At 48.5% G+C, this 9415-nt stretch overlaps 1 pseudogene; it reads right to left on the bottom strand.

The window, feature by feature from the left end:
- Positions 1-6228: 6228 nt before the first annotated feature.
- LOC103075194 (60S ribosomal protein L5 pseudogene) lies at positions 6229-7128 on the bottom strand (annotated as a pseudogene).
- Between the last annotated feature and the right edge of the window lie 2287 nt (positions 7129-9415).

Raw genomic sequence — 9415 nt, 5'->3', positions numbered from 1 at the left:
AAAAAAAAAAAAAAAAAAGAAAAGATATATTTTGGATGTGATGACAATATTGAAATATAATAAATTCTTAAAAGAATTAATAAATCTACTGCAGTCTCAGTGAAGTTCCTGACATAAATTGTTATCAAACATGATAGTCCACTTGTAGAGTTTGTATGAGAAAGAAAATGTGTAATAATACTGAAAAAAAATTCAAAGGTGAGTATCCCTAACAGTTGGCAAAACATAAAGTCATAGTAATTACAACAATGTAGTATTGGAATGAGATTACATAAATCAATCAATGGAAAGAAACAGATGCATGTTTATATGAAAGTGTAGTTTATGATAAAGATGACATTTCAAATAGACAGAATTCAATAAATGGTCTTGGTTCAAATGGCTATCTATTTAGTGGTGTATGTTTATTCATTTCTCCATCAAATATTTATGAATGCCTAACACAGGCTAGGCACCATGCATGTGGACACTGCTGAGGTGGAATAGTGAATAAAATAGACAAAAGGACAAAAATTCCTGGTCTCGTAGAGCTGACATTCTGGTGAGAGAGGCAGTCAGTCAAATAAATAGGTAAATTATATATATTAGAAATAAAGGAGAAAATGAAGGAGGGGTAGGGGATGGGGAGAGAAATGGCAGTTTAAAATAGAAAGATCAAGAAAGACTTCAATGAAAAGGTGATATTTCTGCAAAAACTCAAAGGAGATGAGAGCATTGGCCTTGTAGATATCTATAAGAAGGGCCATCTGGGCTGAGGGAACAGACAGGGCAAAGGTCCTGAGGCAGGAACATGTTTTATGTGTTTTCTGCTTCATGGACTTGAATTTTCACCCTGAGGGAGATCGGCAGCATTGAAGGGCTATGAACAGAGGTGTGACAGAAGCTCACTGATGCTTTTACTGGACCACTCTGTGATCTGGGTGGAGCATTGTTTTGTAGCGCCCAGGGCAAGAGTGGGCTTGAGAAGACCAGGGAAGAGGCGATTTCAGTTATCCAGGTGAGAAGTATTGGTGGCTTGGACCAAGTGGCAGCAATGGAGGGAGTGGGAAGTGGTCAGATTCTGGATGTATTTTGAAGATAGAACAGACAGGATTTGCTGATGGATCGGATGGGGGACCAGAATTGGCTGGGAAGAAGAGTCAAGGGTCACTTTGAGGATTTTGATCTGAGCCTTGGAAGGCCGGAGCTAACGTTAGTAGAGGCAGGAAGGCAGTGGGTAGAGCAGGTGTGGGGAAGAACAGAAGCTCAGCTATGGATGTTTGGAGTTTGCGATGCCTCTCGGACCTCCAAATGGAGATGCTGGGTAGGAGTAAGTGTCCACCACTGAGACGTGAGATCTGGGCTGGAGATACATGTTGGAAACGGTCAGCGTGGAAACCTCTGCAGCCCCACACAGTAGCCGGGAGCCACACGTGGTTACTGAGCACTTGAAATGCAGCTGGTCCAATGGAGACATGCTGTATGTATAAAATGCACACCGGATTTCACAGGCTTAGATGAAAAAAAAAGTACAATAGCTCATTAATGATCTTTTTCTATTGATCATTTATATTGAAATGACAACGAAATAATTTTGGATATATTCGGTTAGATAAAATACAGTATTTACCTTACTCTTTTTTATTTCATTTCTTAAAAATGTAGGGATGGGGCTTCCCTGGTGGCGCAGTGGTTGAGAGTCTGCCTGCCCATGCAGGGGATACGGGTTCAAGCCCTGGTCCGGGAAGATCCCACATGCCGCGGAGCGGCTGGGCCCGTGAGCAATGGCCGCTGAGCCTGCGTGTCCAGAGAGGGAGAGGCCACAACAGTGAGAGGCCCACATACCGCAAAAAAAAAAAAAAATGTGGGGATGCCTTCCCTCGTGGTGCAGTGGTTAAGAATCCGCCTGCCAATGCAGGGGATACGGGTTCAAGCCCTGGTCCGGGAAAATCCCACAGGCCGCAGAGCAGCTAAGCCCGTGCGCCACAACTACTGAGCCTGTTCTCTAGAGCCCACGAGCCACAACTACTGAGCCCGCGTGCCTAGAGCCCATGCTCTGCAAAAAGAAAAGCCACCGCAATGAGAAGCCCGTGCACCGCAACGAAGAGTAGACCCCGCTCACCGCAACTAGAGAAAGCCGCGCGCAGCAACGAAGACCCAACACAGCCAAAAATAAATAAATCAATTAATTAATTAATTAATTATTTATTTAAAATGTTAAACTGCCTAAGAAGCTTACATGCTATTTCTATTGGACAGCATTGGTCTAGATGGTCATTAAAGTGAGAGCAGGATGGGGTCACAGTGGGAGTGACCATGGGAGAGAGAAGCCCCAAGGATGAGCCCTGGACCCCCTGAGGTGAAGAGGGTGAAGAGGAAACGCACCAGAGGTGAGAGGAGCAACCTAGGACGTTAGAGGAAAAGTGGGAGCCAGGAAGCCAAGGCAAGAGAGTGTTCCAGGGAGGAGGGAGGTGCCCGTGACCAGTGCTGCGGATGGGCTGAGAACTGAACGTTGAAATTAGCAAAGTGACCAGTTGACCAAGCATTTCTTTTTTTTTTTTTAATAAATTCATTAATTTTTGTTTATTTATTTTTGGCTGTGTTGAGTCTTCATTGCTGTGTGCAGGCTTTCTCTAGTGGCAGCAAGCGGAGGCTACTCTTCATTGCGATGCGCAGTCTTCTCATTGCGGTGGCTCCTCTTGTTGCGGAGCTTCAGGTTCTAGGCGTGCTTCAGTAGTTGTGGCATGTGGGCTCAGTAGTTGTGGCTCACGGGCTTTGTTGCTCAGCAGCATGTGGGATCCTCTCGGACCAGGACTCGAACCCATGTCCCCTGCATTGGCAGGCGGATTTTTAACCACTGTGCCACCAGGGAAGTCCGACTGAGCATTTCATTCATGCAGTTTTCTCGAGTTCCCACAATGTGCCGTTGCTGAAGATACAACAACAAACAAGGAGAGCTGCCCTCTGGGGTCTCACGATGTAGTAGGGGTGGCAAGAGGGTCCCCAAATAATGAGCTACCAGTCACCTGGGGAAGAGGAGTGTGCAGGAACCAGGAAAGCCCAGGACAGAGGTTTGGAGGCCGTACCCTGAGGGTGCAGGAGAAATCCCTACCCAGATTTTGAGAACCCCTGTTGCTGGGCCCAAAGCCCCCCACCCCGACCCCCAGCATAGACTCTGGGCAAGAGAAGATCAGAAATAACATGCTAGGGGCTTTATAGTGGTAGAGAGTCCTCATAGCACTGTAAGGGGACCAGGATTTGAACCCAGGGTGTCTGGCTCAAAATCCTGTGTCCTCAGCCACTCTGCTCACTGCCCTGAGGTCCATGGGAATGCAGTTCCTACAGGCTCTTCTCTGACAGCCGGAAGATCTTGGGCTGAAGAGTACCCAATTCTGGCTTTGCAGCCAGCACCCAAAACCCCCACTTGTTCCCCAAGTGACTTTAGGTGAGTTCCTTCAGCCTTAGTTTGCTTATCTGTATGCTGGAATAGATAAAATGGAGCAACGGCATTTTAGCAACCACACCACACTACCTATGATGGGCAGAGTTAGGCTGGAGACTCAAGTCAGACCATGCAACAGCAAGGTTTTGGAAACGCATTCCCCAGGGAAGGTGGGCAGAGGAAGTGGCCACAAGCTCAGACAGCCCCTCCCTGGCCTGTTCTGTGTCCTGGAGCGCACCAAGCCCTGTTCCTGTGCCCCTGAAGGTCAGGCACCCCCTCTGGCCCCCACCGCCCCCTCCTGCTTCTGACCGTCCCCTCTGCACTGGATAAACAGCACCTCTGCCCACCTGCCTCCTCAATCCCTCATGCTTCACCAGAATTAAATTCATCATTCATTTTTTATGGTTTATACATGGTGTAATTTATGTCTTCAAATATATTGAGGTCACACTTTAGCAGAAAAAAAGTATTTCACATTGAAATTGAAGGCATGTGTGTTCCATTAAATGGGGATGTTTGGGATAATTTTAAAAGGCTAAAAGTAGTAGAAAGTAACATTAAAATAAAATTTGAGAGCTGTAATTACCCCTAATCGCACCATAAAATAATCAATACTGCATTCCATTATTTCTGACTTCCCTAGTTATAGCTTTTTTTGTTAAGCTCTTGAATATTGATGAGGTGAAAGGGTCGTGTCTTCTGGCAGAGGTCTGATGGAGGTGGAATTAAGGTGGTGTCCTCTCTGATTATCCCAGGGAGACCATGAGTGCCGCTTCTTCTCAGCTATGAATCCCCGGGGGCAGCACCAGGCTCCCTGATCTGTTCGATGTTCTTCCATCCAGCTCTTCCCACGTGGGGCTTGGTGGGAGGCCAGGTTTATTTGGGCTACATTTTTGGAGCACTCACTGTGCTCCAGGCTTGCCAAGCTCTGTGCAAGCCTCCTGGATACATTAACTCATTTAACTCTTAAAGCAATCCTCTGCAGTGGGTGTTGGCAAGACTCCCCATTTTACAGATGGGCACACTGAGGCTCAGTGGGATAAAGTAAATTACCAAGGAGTGGAGTTGGGATTTTCACTCAAGTCTGTGCTCTTGCCATTATTTATGCCACCTCCCAAGACATCCAGCTTCTGGCTGAGGGATGGAGATGCCAGCAGGAGAGTGCAGGGGTGCTAAGCGCCCTGGGAGAGGATGACTTAGTGCCAACCTCGAGGGCAGTTGCCACTGGCCACAGTGGATTGAGTTTAGCTGGAAAACCTCTGGTTTCCTTTGGGGACACCTGAGAACTTCTGTCCCTTCCCTACATTTCAGACAGGGGTTCACTTCCATGAGCCTTCAAGTTCCCATCTGTAAAATGGAAATGACATTAGAACACCCCTTAAAGTGTATGGTTTAAGGGAACTCATGCTGGGAAGTGCCAGTCAACGGGAGCTGTGAAGGTGTTGGCGACGCAATGAAGAGGTCTCGTCTCTTCTCTGGCTTCAGTTTCCCCATCTCTAAAATGCCCAGGGTGGGGCACTTGAACTGGACAACAGCAAGACCTTGTCCATCTCTGACATTTCATGTTCTATGCTCTAGGCCGCAAGGTCTGCCAAGTGGGCAGAGACTTCTTCCTGTGTGCTAGCCTACAAGGGTCCTCAGAAGGTCATCTCATCCAGCCCCCACCACCCCACAGGGTCACATGTCCAAGGGGTACCATTTGCCCCTCTTTTCCCCACCTCAAGGAACCTGCACTGTTTCAAGCTGTGGATAATTTCCCTGGGGGCCTGGGCCCTATGGGAGCCCACCTACCTAATGAGAGCACCAAAGTGGTCCTTTGGGCCCCTGAGCTGGGGGTTTGAAGCTTGGACACACTCATGTACAGTATAAAAGGATGACCTTTTATTTGCTATCCAGACATCTGTGCAGGAGAATCGAGACATCTCCCTACTCAGAACGCAGATAACTGTGTGCTCAGAATGTGGACATTATTCACGGTAGCTAAAAGGTGGCAACAACCCATATGTCCATCAATGAATGATGGGTAAACAAAGTGTGGTCTGTCCACACAGTGGAACATTATTCTGCCATAACACGGAATGAGGCGCTAGTGCATGCCACAACATAGATGAACCTTGACAACATGATGCTATGTGAAGGAAGGCAGCCACGAAAGGCCAGATGGTGCATAGTTCCATTTATATGAGGTACCTGGAAGAGACAAATTCATAGACACAAGAGTGGACAAGAGGTTACCAGGGGCTGGGGGGAGGGAGAAATGGGGAGTTGATGTTTCATGGGTACAGAATCGGCAAATCCAGAAAAGGCAAATCTATAGAGACAGAAGGCAGCTTCGTGGTTTCCAGGGGGATGGGAAAATGAGGAGTGACTGCTTAATGGGTATGAGGTTTCATTTTGGGGTGATGAGAAAGTTCTGGAACTAGACAGCTACATAAATTTACTTAATGCCACTGAATTACATACTTTAAAAGGCCTACAGGGCTTCCCTGGTGGCGCAGTGGTTGGGAATCCGCCTGCCGATGCAGGGGACGCGGGTTCGTGCCCCGGTCCGGGAAGATCCCACATGCTGTGGAGTGGCCGGGCCCATGAGCCACGGCCGCTGAGCCTGTGCATCTGGAGCCTGTGCTGCACAACGGGAGAGGCCACAGCAGTGAGAGGCCCGCGTACCGCAAAAAAAAAGACCTACAATTTTAAATTTTATGTTCTGTGTATTTTACCACATTAAAAAAAATTTTTTTTTTACTTGTTCAATAAGTTTATTACTGTCTTTATGTGAAAAATCTTCGTAGAAATTGTGGTTTGGTTTATTAACTCTCAGCAGCCCGTTCCTGAGCTCTAAGGAAGCTTGCCTTCTTCTGAGCTACCCGAGCTCTCTTCTGGGCAAGTGACATTTTGGGATGGTTCCACCTCTTCTTTTTAACTTCTTTCTTAGGCTTCGTCTCGTACACTGGATTCTCTCATATTGTAGCATGAGCTTTCTTATCCATCTCCTCCATCATGTCTAGAGTTATGTTTTTCTTTATGTATCGAGAGAGTTGTGTTTTGTAAGTATCTTCATCTTCTTAAATCAGGTAACGCATATAATCTGCAATGTTCTGCCCCATGATGTGCTTTTGGTGTACCTCAGCATTGAATTCTTTGCTTTCTGAATCATAACCAGGGAACCGTTTGGTACTGTGAGGGATAGACAAGCCTCCATCGACAGCTCCCTTCAGGGCCCCCAAAACCTTATTCCCAGTAGTAGTCCTGGCAAGCCCTGCATCCAAGTAACAGGTGACGGCACCAGGCTGACGATCAGTGCTTTCCACATTGTATTCACCTCCAGTCACCTCGACTTGGCCTTCATAAATTTTGTCCATACCAAACCTATTAAGAAGCCTGCGTGCCAGCAGCAGGGCAGTACGATAAGCTGCAACATAATTTGTCAGGCCAACCTTCACACCATACTTTAGGAGTTCGTGAGCACAAGCTGCACAAACTATCATATCTCCTTTTATACGGGCATAAGCAATCTGACAAATGATATCTCTGTTAGTTACATGAACTGTCATTCTGTATTTGGGTGTGTTGTACTTATTTTTATCTTGGATTACCAATCGTTTCCGAGCATAGTAGTCAGTTTTGCCCTCTCGCCGTCTTCTAAATTTCACTTGGTATCTCTTGAAGTAGGCCTTACTCTTGACAACTTTAACAAACCCCATCCTGTAGAACAGAGGCCCTAGCCGCCACTGAGCTGCAGATCCAGCACAGCTCCGGCGGTGGGGGGGGGAAAGCAAAAAAAAAATTTTTTTTAATGTCTGGACACCCCGGTGTCCAGTCCTGTGCCCTGAGCCCAGCCCATGCTCCACGCAAGGCTCTGGGCCGTGACTGTTCCACCAGCACATTAGAAGCCGGGGACAGTAGGCAGCTGATGAGCAGCCTCGCACCCTGTGTCATTACCATTAATAATAAACAACAATAGAGTGTATTTTTAAAACTTTCCCTAATGGAGATTCCCAAGCAGCAACCAAAACACTCAGATTACCCACTGGTCCTCTAAAGATACTGACACACAAAAGCCACATATGCCATGGAAAGCTGGGGCGAGGTGGATGCTTCCTGGCATCTGGGAGACGTCCCTCACTTACCTCCTTCCCTGCCAGTCCACTCTCCAGCTTTGCCCAGGTACCAGGGACAAAGGCAAGGGAAGGGGTCTTCCGCATCCTCTGGGTCCTTGCCAATGCCTTGGCCCTTTGACTTAGTTTCCCCCACAGGTTCCCTTTTCTGCCTGTCTCCCCAGAGGCTGTGCTTAGGGGTGTTGGGAGAGGACACTAGGCCTGTAGCTGCAGGAGTGGAAAGGGCAGTGCTGACCGTTGTGTGCACCCTGGTGTCTTAGACTGGCCTGCAGAGACCATCTCTGACATATTTCAGGTGTGTCCTGGGCCCTGACTGTGCAGGGGTCATGCTCAAGCCCCCATAGCAAAGGAGCTGCAGAGCAGGGACTCAAAGTCCTGGCGGCTGGTCCACTCTTAGTTCTTCCATTTCATTCTCAGCAAAGGCAGAGCAGTTACCAACTCAGACTCTGGAGTCAGAGAGACCTTCCCCCAGGGAGCCCCAGGCCAGGCAAGTCCTGGACTTCCCTAGCCTCAGTTTCCCCATCTGTGAAGGAGGCAGAGACAGCACCTCCTCATCAGCTGGGAGAATTACAGAGATGATGCATGTGGTGTCTCAGCACTGAGTAAATGGTGACCAACATTCCAAACGTGAAGCCAAGCCTCGGCCTGCGTGGGCTCACCCTCTCCCAGCCTCCCTGGGTCCACCTGAAGCCCAGGCTGGCACTGGCCAGAGCCCTCTCCACACTGGGCTCTGACATGATGAGGCCCATCCTGGTATTGGACACTCACATGCTTTATCAGATAACCCTCCCAGCAGCCCTGGGAGGGAGAGACTGCCGTTCCATTTTACAGACAGGAGGACTGAGGTCCAGAGAGACAGAGAGCTTGCTGGATATGGGATTCAAAAGTGGTCACTTGTGATCCAAGAGCCATTGCTTTTAAGCACTACATGATGACTGACTGGGGTTCTGGGATTGCCATGGTAGAGAGCAAGGTCCCTGCAATTATGTGATCCCTGTGCACATTTTTCTGGAGTGAGGGCACATAGCTCATCAAATTCTCAAAGGGATTACAGGCAGATCTCTGTTTAAGTCCCAGCTTCTCCACATATTGACTCTGCGGCCATGGGCATTTCACTTCCTCTCTGGTGCCTCAGTTTCCCCATTTTTCAAATGAGGGGTTTGACTGGAAAAATCTCTAAGTTTCCTCCAAGCACTGGCATTTGCTCATTCCTGGACCCTCCTATTAGATTCTCTCTTCCCTCCACCTCCTTCCTCACTCCTCATCCTAGCCTGGCCTCCCTGACGTAGCCTTGCAAACAGCTACAGGCCCAGCCAGCAACCACATCAAGGGCCAGAGGAAAGCCAATCCCTGACTAGGGGAGGTCAAAGAGAAGGCAGCTGACACCCAAGAGCTTGGGGCTGGGCCTACTCTACCTCTTTCTCCCCAGAGTTCCGTGTTCCCGGTCCTTTTCTGTGGTCAACAAGGGCCCCAGCTAGACCCTGTCCAGAGGCCCCAGATCCCCTCGGTGACCCCTGAGCCAGCCACAGCCCACCCATCCGGTGAGATTTAATTGATTTCAATTGACAACCATAACAAGAAATCTCTTTTGGGAAACTTCGGAAATGGAAGGGAGGCCATTAGGAAATTTACATTTGCGAATATGATGTTTAATTAGCAATACCAATAAATTAATAGGAGAATCTTGCTGCGGTTCTGGGTTCATAAAACACCAGCCTCAGTCGGCAGGAGAATGCAGCAGCCCGAGGCTGCCTGAAGGGAGAGGACAAGGCCATCAGCTCATTGCCAGCAGTGCCCCCGCCCCCTCGGCCCCCCACCCCCACCCCCCGCCCATTCCTTGATGCAGTGGGGGGCGGGCAGGAAGAGGCCAGAATGGACT

This window comes from Lipotes vexillifer, unplaced genomic scaffold (genome assembly GCF_000442215.2).
Source record: "Lipotes vexillifer unplaced genomic scaffold, Lipotes_vexillifer_v1.1 scaffold109, whole genome shotgun sequence".
NCBI classification, from domain to species: Eukaryota; Metazoa; Chordata; class Mammalia; order Artiodactyla; family Lipotidae; genus Lipotes; species Lipotes vexillifer.
This window is presented reverse-complemented; position numbering and strand designations above follow the sequence as displayed.